Below are 15,298 nucleotides of genomic sequence, written 5' to 3' on the forward strand. Positions count from 1 at the left end.
ATAACATTTCATAAATCAGTGCACCTTGTGCCATAGTCCTCTCTCTCTTCGCTCCATAGCAATCTCACTATATAAAGTAAAAATTCTCAAGAATACTCTGTGACTGTGAAACCCTCCCTCCACCCTACTTCCACCAAAAAGAAAAAGGGTCGGGGAGGGGGCAGGCTAGGCTCTGGACATGGTGTCAGAAGACCTGGGCTCAAAACTCAGTTCTGTTCCTCATTGCATAGTCCTGACAATACATGTCTGATTTCTGATTCTGTTTTCTTATCTGTAGAATATGGGAACTGAAGTAGTTATTTTCAGTTCTAAAATTCTATTGACATTTTAAATAGTAGATTAAGAAAAAGCATGAAGGCGCAAATCCGATCAAAATTAAATGGGTAAAGTATAGTCGATTGAGTCATGGCCCTCTTGAGCAGAGTCATCTATTCTAGACTTATCTCTTGGGTCCTTCCTTTATAACATCACAATTTGTTTTTCTTTAGACCTGAGGGCAAGATGTGATTCCTCCTGTCCAACATAAGTACTCTTGACTAGACTCCACTGCATTTCTTTTAGTCAAACTTCAAAGGACACAGAATACTCATTCATTTATTCAAAAAAATATTTTATATGTTTGAAACCGAATTAACTTACTCAGTATATTTTCTCCTCCCTAAATGCCCTGTATTTGCACAAGCCAAATTCCTTTAACCCTTCCAACAAGATCTATGTGGCAGCCATGTCAAAATTTTTTTATAGTTACCCAAGTGCTGTTCAATTTGTTCTTGCCAGATTCTTGTGATCAATATTCAGAGTCAATTCTAACGGCAAGGCAGTGTACAGCAGTGGTTAGGTACCCGTCTCCATCTAAAGCCAGACTGTCTGTGTTAGACTTCAGACTCCGACTTTTATTGGCAGTGTCACCTTGGGCAATTGATTTAACTTCTTTGTAACATGAATTACCCACAGTCCCCACATCTTGGGATTGTTGGGAGAATTAAATAAGGATGCATAGCATTTACAACAGTTCTTGGCACACAGGAAGGGTTCATTGCTATATAATTATTTTAAATATATAAAGATAAAATTCCATGTTCAGTCTCAAATGACAGAATGGGATTGGTGTTTTATTGCCCCTTTCTTTTTCCTCTTTTCTTTTTTGGATAGCAAATAATAAATTTGCTGTTCAGTCTGCAGTCAATTATGACTCTCAGAAACTGTACTTTCACCACTGTTGTTAGCAATAATTGAAAATCAGGAACTGGAGGTTGGATTAAAAAGAAGGCAGAGAGATGAACTGGCACAGCAATAACAGGATGGCTTCTGGAAATATAAAATAGCACAAGCAGACACTATCAAGCCAATTAAATGTGAAAATTGTGGGGGTAAGCACTGAGAGTATTAAGTCAAAGTAGATGGAACCACTAGGATACAAACTAGGGAAGAAAATGGGTCTGGACTGGCTGCCCTTGTGCAGAGAGGCAGGAAAGTGGGGAGGAGAACACTTCTCTCACTATTAAGTTTTGAGGGCCTCCATTTCCAAAGTCTTAGCTATTGAATGGAGGAAGGCAAGAGGTAGTGCTGCCATCTAATTAATTTCTTTTTTCATGAAATTTTATAGATCTGTTTCTAAGCATAGTATCTCAATTCATGTTTAATTTTACTCTGCTTTAAAGGCAATTGTTTTCAATGGTCAAATCATTATGAATTTGATTTTGTTTTCTAGAATATTAACCATCCAAATTAATTTAGTGTCGACTAGGAATGTAATCAGCACATTTGAAATTTCTTTGTCTAAGGCATTAAATTACGGTAGTGAGTGGAATGAGTAACCTTTCTAAACTGCACGGTGTGCTCTATGCCTGACAACCCTGGATCACAATGGCTGTGCAGTGCGTCTTTTTTTTTTTTTTTTTTAATTGAGGTTTGTAATGAAGACAATTAGCTCTTAAAGTTGAAATGCAGTATTTCTTTTTATGACTATCCTCTGAGTGTTTAGTCACAATCTTCAGGGGATTACCTTCTAAAGTTTTCATATGTGAATACCAAAGTACAAAACTAACGTTGGGTATGGGCTCAGAAAGAGCAGGTATGATAACCAAGTCTCCTGGTGACATAGAACACTCAATATACTCTCGTGAATTTCACGCGTTAACTTTATAAGCCCCTTTTCATTAAATAATGGACATACACAAACCAGTAGTATAAACAAAAACCTTTTTACAATGAATAGACATATGAACCAGAAAGCTTAAAGGAAGAAAACTAAAACTCAGAAAGAAATGGAAGGCTGATATAAGAGACAATATGCAATTAAACTTTATAGAAAATGTGTATCATTTGTATCTTCCAAACTGAAATCCAAAGTAATCACTCAGTTGACATGCACAGCAGGCTCCAGTGAAGTATTGTATAACTTATCTATAGCTATTGACAGAGATAAATGTGTAGATAAAATATGAAATTCAATTTCAAATTATGTTATGAATATGATCAATTTTTAATGTCAGAAAAGCAAAGCCGAAACTGGAAAATTTTTTAATGCTTTTCAAATTAGATATATTGGAGATTATATATATATATATGAGAGAGAGAGACAGATTGATTGATTTTTGTGTGTTGACCTTGTATCTTGTGACCTTGCTAAATTCACATTAGTTACAGGAATCTCCCAAGGAATTGGGAGATTCTTCGGGCTTTTTCTATGCTGACAACCATGTCATCTGTGAATGGAGACAGCTTCATTTCTTCCTTCCCAATCCCTAATGCCATTTATTTTCTTGCCTTATTGCGGGGGCTAAGACTTTCAGCACAGTGTTGAAGAGGAATGTTGAGAGCAAATGTCTTGCTTTATTCCTAATCTTAGAAGCATTAAATCTCTCACTATTAAGTATGATGGTAGCTGCAGGATTGTTATAGATGCCCTTTAACAGGGTGAAGAAGTTCCTTTCCATTTCTAGTTCACCAAGAGTTTCATCATCAGTGGACAGTGCATTCTGTCAAATGCATGTGGTTTCTCTCCTATGTCTACTGATATGATTGTGTGATTTTTCTCTTTAGATTGTTAGTATGGTGTATTACATTAATTTATTTTCAAATACCACGCCAGACTTGCATTCTAGAGATAAGCCCCCCATGGTCATAGTACATTATTCTTTTCATATATTGCTAAATTCAAATGGCTAATGTCTTGCTGAGGATGCTTACATTGATATTCATGGAAGTGGATCTGTGGTTTTCTCTTTTTGTACTGCCTTTATCTAGTTTTGGTATCAGAGTAATGCTGGCCATACACAATAAATCGAGAAGTGTTCTATTCTCTGGAAAAGATTGTGTAAGTTGGTGGTTTTCTTCTTCATATTTTTGGAGGAATTCCATGCTAAAACCATTTGGGCCTAGAGATGTCTTTTTTGGAAGGTTTTAATTACAAATTCAATTTCTTTAACAGTTACAAGACTATCCATATGCCATCCATTTCATCTTCGGGGAGGTTTTAAGGAAGTGGTTCATTTTATATACGTTGCTGAATGTATGTGCACAGAGTTGTTTGTAGTGCTCCCTTATTACCATCCTTTCAATGTCTACTGGGTCTGTAGTGACCCAGTCTCCTTCCTAATATAGGTAGTTTGCATCCTCTTTTTGTCTTCGTCAATCTTGCTAAAGGTTTATCAATTTTACTAATCTTTCTGAAAAACTAACTAGGTTTTACCGATTTTCCTTTATTGCTTTTCTGTTCTGAATGTATTAAATTCTGTTCTCATCTTTGAAATTCCCTTCCCTCTTCTTGATTTGAATGTATTTTGCTCTTCTTTTTCTAATTTCTTGGGGTAAAAGTTTTGATTACTGATCTGAGATCTTACTTCTTTTCTAATATAAGCTTTTATTAAATTCTAATATAAGCTACAAATTTAAATTCTAATATAAGCTATAAATTTCCCTCTGACACAGCTTGAGCTGCATCACACAAATTAGGACAGGCTGTATTTCCATTTTCACTCAATGTAAAACATTTCTAATATTTCTAATAAAGAAGCTTCCTTTGGTCAAAGATAGGGGACAAGGTGTCAAAATGTATAATGACTACAATAAAGTAAAAACTCAAATACATAATGATATCAAATAATAATATTCAAAGTGCAAAAAGAAGGGGAAAAAAAGCCTCAATGATCATCCTGAGGCCTAAGGCCTCAATTCATTACTCTGAAAATTGACTAATAAAGGGCAAGGATTAAACATTTATCCTGCCCTTTCTATATAGACTATATTTTAGGTAGTAATTAAATATTCAATGAGGAAAAGTTCTCCTTTATAAAAGAAAAATAAATAAAAAAGAAATTCAAGGAAGTTTTAAATAATCATTTTGCCGTATCTAATGAAGCAACAGATCTAAGCAACTACCATCAACAGCTGCTAAAATCTGAAAGGTTGCTGGGAAATTTAAAAATCAATAGATCAGAATGACATCATCTGATCACTGAAACACAGTGATCAACTTAACATAGCTAAAGTGGGAAAACTGGATATTAGCTACATCTTTAAACATATAATTTAAAATGAGACATTACATAATGCCTGGTAATTTTTCATTGAAATATCATCGATATCTTTCCAAGTCATTAACACTCTTATGAGATTTAATAAGCTGCATTTTTTTCTTCATTTACTTAAAACTAATCTATTTAATTTCCCCAAGATTTGAGGAAGAAATCCTTGATTATAGAACACTTAGGGTCTACTAACTTATTTCAATTTAGCTCCCCCTCAAATTATCTTCTGCTTAAAGCAATATGCTACAGTTTGCTAGATACGTACAGTTCCCTAGAGAGAAAAAACTAGGATGGTGCAAGGAGAGGACTATCACTATAAGATTAAAAATAATCCATTTATTAACAAGCCAGATAACGTGTGATGAATAAACTGTAGTTTACAACAGTAATATCTGTGGGTTCATATCTATGGGTTCATGTGATGTAATCTATTGAAAAGCACTTGATAAACTATAAAATCATTTTTTAAAAGCATGATTCTCAGTTAATGGTGGCTATTGGCCCAAGACTCCACTAAAATAATAATAAATGAATATAAAAGATATACAACAATCAAGACCATGAGACTGGTCATCAATAGAGGACACATTTCCAGAATACATGGAGACTGGATGGAGGAATGGTGTCTGTGGAAGAAGAATGAAATTACAGCTACCACCCAAGAAGGGAAACAATTCACCTAGCAGAATTCCACGGAGGCTTGCGCCTAAGAAATGCCAACTAATACAAAATGAAAGGAAGATGAAGGGATAAAATTGGGGGGTAAGTGAAAGACTATACAGGAAACAGCCGGACTCATATTATACTCCTCCCTACAACTAGTCGGACACAGCCAGCCAGGTACCTACAATACAGACAAAAAGATAAGGAGACAGACAAGCAAAAATCCAGGAAAAACGAAGTCCTCCACATGGATTCAAGCACTAAAACTTCCCCAGCGAAAGGCCTGCCAGGCAATACATCCTGTGATATACACAAAACTCCCAAGTTGCTTTTTAGTGAAAGATAATCAAGCGGCCCGGCGCGGTGGCTCACGCCTGTAATCCCAGCACTTTAGGAGGCCGAGGTGGGCGGATCAACTGAGGTCAGGAGTTTGAGACCAGCCTGGTCAACATGGTGAAACCCGATCTCTACTAAAAATACAAGAATTAGCCGGGAGTGGTGGCAGGTGACTGTAATCCCAGCTACTTGGGAGGTTGAGGCAAGAGAATTGCTTGAACCCAGGGAGCAGAGGTTGCAGTGAGCCAAGATTGTGCCACTGTACTCTCGCCTGGGCAACAGAGCAAAACTCTGTCTCATAAAAAAAAAGATAATCAAGGATTACCAGACTTTTAGGGAAGCTCTCCAGCATAAAAGATGGTCCCAGATAAATAAGTTGAAAAAAGGGAGGCCCAGAAAGAAACAATAGTGATATTTTAAAAATATTTTAAAACATTGTTTTAGTTCTTATTAAAAATTGAAAACAAAACAACAAACCCTCTAATTGGTGTTCTCAGAAAAGGCACAGCACTTGGAAAACAAGATGTCACGAAAAAGGAAAAAGCTCAGAATAAAGAACTCTTGTGAGTTTAAAACCTGAGGGCTCAAATATTAAATGCAACAGAAGTGCTTGTAGATAAAATCAAGGAAATCTTCCTGAAAGTAAGAAAAAGTACAAAGGTAACAAAGTATGACAGGAAATAAAGATTTGGAGAATCCAGGAGGCCCAACATCTTATCAAAAGAAGTTTCAGAAAGTGAGACATGGGGAAAAATAATGCTAGAAAATTATCCAAAAAAGATGAATAATAATAGACAATTTCACAGTTGAAGGATATGAGTCCTTCTCTAAAGCAATGCTGTCCAAAAACAATTTCCTGTGGCGATGGGAATGTTCTGTGTCTGTACTGTTCAGTAAGGCAGCGCCTTGCCACAGGAGCTCCTGGTCAGTCAAAATGAGCCTACCAGGGCTGAAGAATTCACTTTTAAATCTTATTTCATTTCTAATCATAACCTCTCCATCAAGAATTCCTCTAGGTTCTACCTGCAAAGTAGATTCTGAATTTATTTCTTACCATTTCCACTGACACCACAAGCCACAACCACCTCTTGCCTAGGTAACTATGACGTCCTTCACTATTTATTTTATATTATTTTTAAAACTTTAAAAAAAATAAATTGCATTATTTTCATATAATTTTTAAAGTAATTTTAACGTCACTTTAGCCTTATAAAATTCAATCATAATGACAGAAGCAAAAACGTATCTTAGTTTCCAAAACTCTAGTAGATTTCTAGGTTTTATTGTTTTCCTTAAAAGAAAGATACAGACCAAACTCCCGCAACATGCAATTTATCCATATAACAAACCTGTGTGCGTACTCCACTGAACCTAAGATAAAAGCTGGAAACAGCCTGCAGTTCCAGCACTTTTGGAGGCCAAGGTGGGCAGACTGCTTAAGTTCAAGAGCTCGAGACCAGCTGGGTGACATAGGGAAACCCTGTCTCCACCAAAAAATACAAAAATTAGCTGGGTGTGGTGGCATGCACCTGTAGTCCCACCTACTTGGCAGGCTGAGGTGGGAGGATCACTTGAGCCTGGAAGGCGGAGGTTGCAGTGAGCTGAGATCATACACTGCAATGCCAGCCTGGGTGACAGAGGGAGACCCTGTCTTTAAAAAAAAAAAAGAGAGAGAGAGAGAGAGAGAGAGAGAGAGAGAGAGAGAGAGAGAGAGATACAGGCATACCTTAGAAATAATGAAGGTTTGGTTCCAAACTACTGCAATAAAGCTAATACTGCAATAATGTGAGTCACGTGAATTTTCCGGTTTTCCAGTGCATGTAAAAATTATATTTATACTATACTATAATCTATTAAGTGTGCAATAGCATTGTATGTTTTAAAAAACACAACATATAAAGGCGGGCATGGTGGCACATGCCTGTAGGCCCAGTTACTTGGGAGGCTGAAGAGGGAGGATCACTTGAGGCTTAAATGAGCTATGATCGCACCCATGAATAGCCACTGCACTCCAGCCTGTGCAACATAGTGAGACATTGTTTCTTTAGACTTTTTTTTTTAATGTATATGCCTGAATCTTAAAATAATGTATTGCTTGTGATTCTCTGGCTAAAACATTTAAGAACAAAAAATATATACTGTATTGCTAAAAAATGCTAACACTTATATGAACCTTCAGCAAGTTGTAATCTTTTTGCTGGTAGAAGGTCTTGCCTTGATGTTGACGCTGCTGACTGACCAGGGTGGTGGTTGCTGAAGGCTGGGGTGGCTGTGGCAATTTCTTAAAATAAGACAATAATAAAGTTTGCTGCATAAGTTGACTTTTCTTTTCACAAAAGATTTCCTTATAGCACACAAAGTTGTTTGATGGTATTTTACTCACAGAACTTCTTTCAAAATGGGAGTCAATCCTCTTAAATCCTGCCAGTATTTTATCAACTAAGCTTATGGAATATTCTAAATCCTTTGAAATCCTTTGTTGTCATTTCAGCAATGTTCACAGCATCTTCCCAGGAGTGGATTCCATCTCAAAAAACCATTCTTTGCTTATCCATAACAAGAAAGTCCTCACTGGGCTCAGTGGTTCACGCCTGTAATCCCAAAACTTTGGGAGGCCAAGGCGGGAGGATCACTTGAGGCCAGGAGTTCAAGTCCAGCCTGGGTAACATAGTGAGACACAAACAAACACACACCAAAAACAAAACAAAACAAACAAACAAAAAAACAAAAACAGAAAAACAAAAAAATTAGCCAGGCATGGTGGTATGTGCCTGTAGCCCCAGATACTCAGGAGGTTGAGGTAGGAGGACTACCGGGGTCCAGGAGGTCAAGGCTGCAGTGAGTCATGATTACACCACTGCACTCCAGTCTGGGTGATAAAGCAAGACCCTTCTCTTCAAAAAGAAGGGAAGAAATTCCTCATCTATCCAAGCTCAATCATAAGATTACAGCAAGTTAGTCATATCTTCAGGCTCCACTTCTAATTCTAGTTCTCATGCTATTTCCACCACATCTACAAGTTACTTCCTCCACTGACGTCTTGAACCCCTCAAAGTCATTCATGGTGATGGAATCAACTTCTTCCAAACTCCCATACATATTGATATTTTGATCTCTTCCCAAGAATCGCAACAAGAAAGCATTTTTTAGCAATACAGTATATATTTTTTGTTCTTAAATTTTTTAGCCAGAGAATCATTAATGGCATCTAGAATGGTGAATCCTTTCCAGAAGGTTTTTAATTGACTTTGCCCAGATCCATCAGAGGAATCACTATCTGTAGCAGCTATAGCCTTACAAAATGTATTTCTTAAAATAATAAGACATGAAAGTCAAAATTACTAATTGATCCATGGGCTGCAGAATAGATGTGTTAGCAGGCATGAAAAGAACATTCATGTCCTGGTACAGCTCCATCAGAGTTCTTGGGTGGTCAAATGCATTGTCAATGAGCAGTAACATTTTGAAAGGAATCTTTAAAAAAAAAAAAAAAAAAAATCCCCCCCCTCCCACAAGCAAAGCAGTAGGTCTCAACAGTGGGTTTAAAACATTGGTAAGCCACGCTGTAAAATGGATATGCTGTCATCCAGGCTTTATTGTTCCATTTATAGAGCACAGGCAGCGTAGATTCAGCATCATTCTTCAAAGCCTTAGGATTTTTGGAATGGTAAACTGGTACTGGTTTCAACTTAAAGTCACCAGCTGCATTAGTTCCTAACAAGAGAGTCAGCCTGTTCCTTGAAGCTTTGAAGCCAGGTATTGACTTCTTCCTCTCTCCCTAAGAAAGTCCTAGATGGCATCTTCTTCCAATAAAAGGCTGTTTTGTCTACACAGAAAATCTGTTGTTTGGTACAGCCATCTTCATCAATGATCTTAGCTAGATCTTCTGGGTAACTTGCTGCAACTTCTATATTAGCACTTGCTGTTTCATCTTGCACTTTTATGTTATGGGGATGGCTTCTTTCCTTAAACTTCATGAACCAACCTCTGCTAGCTTCCAACTTGTCTTCTCCAGCTTCTTCATTTATCTCGGCCTTCACAGAATTGAAGAGTGAGGAGGGCCTTGCTCTGGATTAGGCTTTGCTTAAGGGAATGTTCTGGCTGGTTTGATCTTCTAACCAGACCACTCAAACTTTCTCCACATCAGCCATAAGGCTATTTCATTACATTCTTATCATCCATATATTCACTAAAGTAGCACTTTTAATTTCCTTCAAGAACTTTTCCTTTGCATTCCCACCTTGGCTAACTGTGATAAGAGGCCTAGCTTTTGGTCAATCTTAGATTTTGACATGCCATTCTCACTAAGCTTAACAATTTCTAGTTTTTGATTTCAAGTGAGAGACACGCAACTTGTCCTTTTACTTAAATAGAGGTCGTGGTAGGGTTGTTAACTGGCCTGATTTCTATACTGTTGTGTCTCAGGGAATAGGGAGGCCCAAGAAGACTGAGTGATGGGGAACAGCAAGTCGATGGAGCAGTCAGAATACACATAACACTGATTGCCCAAAAACAATTACAATAGTAACATCAAAGATCACTGATCACAACAGAAAAAGAAATAATGAAAAAGTTTAAAATACTGTGAGAATTGTCAAAATGTGATACAGAGGCACAAAGTGAGCACATGCTGTCGGGAAAATGGTGCTTCTAGACTCGCTCAACATGGGGTTACCATCAACCTTCAGTTTATAAAAAATATAGTACCTGTGAAATGCAATAAAGCAAAGTACAATAAAACAAGGTATGCCCATATACTGAAATAAATGTGACTTTGCAACACAGTGCACCAAAATCAATTTGGGTCTAAAAGAAAAAAAAAAGCCATTTGAAGCATCTCAGAGGCAAGGGCACTTAGAATTTACAAATAGTATTTTCCTACTAAGCAATACTATTTTCCTATACATCCATACACAAGGTCATAGAAGGGATACTAGAATGAATACAATATTACATCTCAGAGAAAAATGTCAGATTCACTGCTGTGACATTTGGAGCTACCTTGAATCTATCTGACTCTTGTTTACTCTTCTTGAATATGAAACAGTGAAGTTAACAATTAGAGAGCACAACAGCTCTTACAATCAGCAAATGTCGGGGTGGATAGGAAATAAAATAGTTTGCAGTAAAAGTTTACTCTTTGACCCATAACTATTTGCATTTTCTCTGAAGATTCGTAATTACTACAACTAAATAAATTTTACACCTTTTGGAAAAAATGTAATGCTGGAAAGTGTGTTTATTCTTACAGAATGTGGAGAAATTAAGTACATTTCTGATATTTGAAATCTCTAAATTAATCATTTGAGCAGTCAAACAGTTAGCAGCTACAACTGGATAGATTTCAAGAAATCAAGAATTCTAAAATGAACTAGCTCCCTTTCTCCCCACCACCCAGAAAAAAGAAAAGGCAAATTTTACACAACTGAAGATTGAATTCTTCACAAGAGCATAATCTTGCTTTTCCCCACATCTAGTTCTGTGTGATTGCAATCATTTCTCATTTTCTAAGAATAAACCTTACTCATGGAACAGAGCTCTGAAGAGCAGTGTGATGCTTCAGAAACTGCATGGGACTGTCAGGAGTCTCCACTCCCTTGGGTTAATAACTGCTTAAGTTACAAGTCCTATAATATCTTTGTGCCTCAGTTTCCTTTTAAAAGGGGGGAGCTAAATGATCTTTAAGGCCTGACTAGTTCCAAAGTTACAAGATTTGAAGTCTTTGATAAATCAAAGTCTTTTTCAATGAGAATATATTTTAACTTTTAATTAAAAATGTCCAAACAAAGCCAGGCGCGGTGGCTCATACCTGTAATCCCAGTCCTTTGGGAGGCCAAGGTGGGCAGATCACCTCAGGTCAGGAGTTCGAGACCAGCCTGGCCAACGTGGTGAAATCCCATCTCTACTAAAAAAAAATAGAAAAATTACCTGGGCGTGGTGGTGGGCGCCTGTAATCCCAGCTACTTGGGAGGCTGACACAGGAGAATTGCTTGAACCTGAGAGACAGAGGTTGCAGTGAGCTGAGACTACACCACTGCACTCCAGCCTGGGTGACAGAGTGAGACTCCATCTCAAAAAATAAAAATAAAAATGTACAAATATCTATCATCTTTAACAACCATCAACAATTTGATAGACTCACTAAAATATTCCAAGTGTGATGACAAATCCAAGCCTATTTATGTGATTTAAATTCAGAAAACTACAGGACATGCTAACTGACTGCAATGAAACGCATTCTGGGCAACAAGTTAAAAATGTCCTCTTTTTTCCTCTGCCAGAGGGTACTTCCTATACAGTAAGTTGAAAGACAAAGGCCCCCACACCAAAATTTTAGAAAAACATCTGTAGCCTGCAAAAGAAAAATATTTCTGACAGAGAAATCCCTTTACATCTCCATCAACACTGTAGTTTTGTGGGCCCCTAGGCTGTTTAAACATACTTTCCTTCCTTTCTTTTCTCATTTCTTATTCATTCTTATTTCTATTCTTATCTCCTATTTTCTTTCCTTTTTTCTTGACTTTGTTTCCTATTGCTTTCACCCAGTTCTGTTTCAGGAGGTGAGTATTCCTTCTACGTACATCTCCAGCCAATCAGATTGTTCCTTTATTTTCAGACGGCAACCCTACCAATGACTGATGCTCAGGTTTAATTTTAGAGTCCTCAGGTCTTAAATAATTTCATTAATATTGTTTAAAGGCCCATTTACCCTGCCAGAGAGATTCTTAAAGAGATTCTGGGTTCAGTATCAACTCCATATATGATTGTGTGTTTATAAATATGCTTCATGTTTTACTGTGAAATCGTTATGGTACTACACATATAATAACAATTTTCAAATTCTGCTAATATTTCTTTCCAAATATTAAAATGTAATGCTAACATTTCAAAAGCCATTTAATACATGAAATCTAAGAAAGAAGGAAAAAACTAAACTACAAAACTCATGTATAAATTTTTACTGTTAAAGATAGTTTTAGTTTAAGTAAAAACTCCTAATTTGCTTACCATTGTCTTATAAGACACACCTCTAATATATGACGTTACCAAGCCATTTCACCTGTGTGTATATAAATAGATAACTGGGGAAAGGTCAGCAACTTAATTAATAAGGGCTCTATTTATAATTATGCTATCAAAGCTAATCACCAAGTAAGAGCTAAATACACTAGTGGAAATTCTAAGTCTCATTAACGACAGTGCCAGAAATTTTAATTAAAATAGAACATCTCATTTAAATGATTAGCTTTGATAATTTAAGCATGAATAGAGGCCTAATTTATTAATTTGCTGATCACTGTTAGATGGTTTATTAGATATCATACATTAATGATCTCTCTGAGAAGCTAGGTCAGAGAAGACAGCAATATTTCTACCTGGTTATACAACACAAGTCATAAGTTATCACCATCTATTTCTAAGGTGACAATACGCAATAATCAACCAAGATTATAATCTTCAAGATACATCTGAACAATACCTTCCTCTATAAAAGAGAACTTGGGGGAGTCACGATGATTAGACAACAGTATATTGAAACTAAAATTATCAACTAACTTCAAACCTAGAGTTGTTTGAAAGAAAAAATGAAAATGGCTAAAAGCGTCTTTGCTGAAAAACCAACACACAGAACAAGAAATAGTTCAAAGCAGACACATCATCGAAACATGTCATCTCTAAGATGATGTAAGTAAATGTCAATTTACTGAAAGCTGATCAAAATAAGTGACCTACTAGCATTCCATTTTTATCAGAAAGCCATTACAATATCACCACCACAACACAAAAATGAGCCATTTCACAAGCCAACTCTGAGACTTTTACAAAGACACTTTCAAAAAGGATTTTCTATTTATTCCTTATGAGCACTTTTAATCAAACTACTCCATAGTGAAGCATATCTTAAATGGCAAAAGCTTTCCTTTGTACCAGTATCGGCACTGCTACATAATCATTTTGAGAATTTGTCCCTGAAGATAAAATGACTGAAAAGTATAATGGAAAAAAAAGGTCCCATTAATAACAAAAACAAAACAAAACAAACCATTCTAAGATTATTGGAAATACTCAAGATTTAAATGAAGATCCTACAGATTTTTGAAGAGGAACATTCAAAAAATAAGAAAGAGAGAGAAAGAAGAGAGAGGCCAGGCACGGTGGCTCACACCTGTAATCCCAACACTCTGGGAGGCCGAGGCAGGCAGATCATGAGGTCAGGAGATCGAGCCCATCCTAGTTAACATGGTGAAACCTCGTCTCTACTAAAAATACAAAAAAATTAGCCAGGCGTGGTGGTGGGCGCCTGTAGTCCCAGATACTCGGGAGGCTGAGGCAGGAGAATGGTGTGAACCCAGGAGGCGGAGCTTGCAGTGAGCCCAGATAGCAGCGCCACTACACTGCAGTCTGGGTGACAGAGCGAGACTCTGTCTCCAAAAACAACAACAACAACAAAAAGAAGACAGATAAAGGGAGGGAGGAAAGAAGGAAATAAATTAAATGAGAAGTTTAAAGTATTTGTAAAGATAAAATTTCCCTCAATTTAAGCTACAGGTTTAATGTCATTCAAATAAAAAGCCAAGAAAGGTGTGTAGAGGTGGGACAGAGGAGGAAGAAAGAGTTCATGAAGTTATTCTTAATTTTTTTTAGTAGAAAAACCACAGAATGACCCTCCTCCCCCATCCACCCCATGCCCCACATATAGCAACTGGAAGGGAAAAAGTAATAAGGGAAACTTTACACTACTGGGTTAGAACACCACAAAATCTCAAAAATTAAAACAGTAAAATTCTAGTACAGAAACTTATAGATGAAGAAATACACAAAGTCCAGAAATAGATCACAATATGTAATGAAGAAATGCATCTTACTCAGAGGTTAGATTATTAAATTATCATGCAAAGTGAAAAATCCCACACAGATAAAAATTACCTTTGAAAAACCCTTAATCATGCCAAAATTACTAAAAACTGAACTACTGGAAGCTCAGAGGTCAAGAATTAACTTCTGTTGTTTCTCTCTGCATTTCATTTTTCACTACCCCCACCCCTTGGAGCAAGTATGATACAGTGCTATTGCAAAGAATTTGGAAAGCGACATCTATTTAGTGAGAATGTAATAATTTCAAAAAGACAGGAAGACAACTGGCTAAACGTCTGGAGAAAATGTAAACCCTAATCCCAAGCTTACACTGGCATTTAAGATCAAATTGGAGCAATTTATTAATCTACTGGCAATCAGGGATGGTCTACTGCCTGGCTCAGGAGGAGATGGCATTTTGCCCTTTGTTGTCCTCCTCATCCCATCATACCTGTAAGGACCGGAAGTGGGAAAGGATGCAGGCAGTACTGCCAGACCACAGTGTCCAGCCTTAGCCAAGTAGCCAAGGACTATGGCTTTTGCTGCATTTGAGGTGGGGAAAGAAAACCCATGGAGTTAAGCCTTAATTATCTACACGAGAATAGTCTAAAAATTGAAAGTAGCAAAAAATGTTACAGAATGGGACCAAGATCCCAATCAGTGATGATATAGGTGGGCACAGCAATTGCAGGAACGGCAGAGATAAATTGTTTCAAGTTTCCCCAACAAATAATCTCCCTCCATTACTGGATCATACATTCACATCTATAAATGCTAGGAAAGGCTAAACGTTATAGTAGGTATCTTTGTATAGTGAAATTATAAATAATTTCTCTAACTTCTACATTTTCTGTGCTGGCCATGTATTTCATTTGTCACAAGAAAATCAAAATTACTATAAAGAGAAAAAA

General features: G+C 36.9%; 1 protein-coding gene across 7 annotated transcripts in view; it reads right to left on the minus strand.

Annotated features, from left to right (window-relative positions):
- LOC105469033 (helicase with zinc finger) overlaps positions 1 to 15,298 on the minus strand; it is a 187,913-nt gene that overhangs the window by 26,108 nt on the left and 146,507 nt on the right. The window lies entirely within an intron of this gene.

The sequence above is a fragment of the Macaca nemestrina genome, chromosome 17, assembly GCF_043159975.1.
Source record: "Macaca nemestrina isolate mMacNem1 chromosome 17, mMacNem.hap1, whole genome shotgun sequence".
Taxonomy (NCBI): Eukaryota; Metazoa; Chordata; class Mammalia; order Primates; family Cercopithecidae; genus Macaca; species Macaca nemestrina.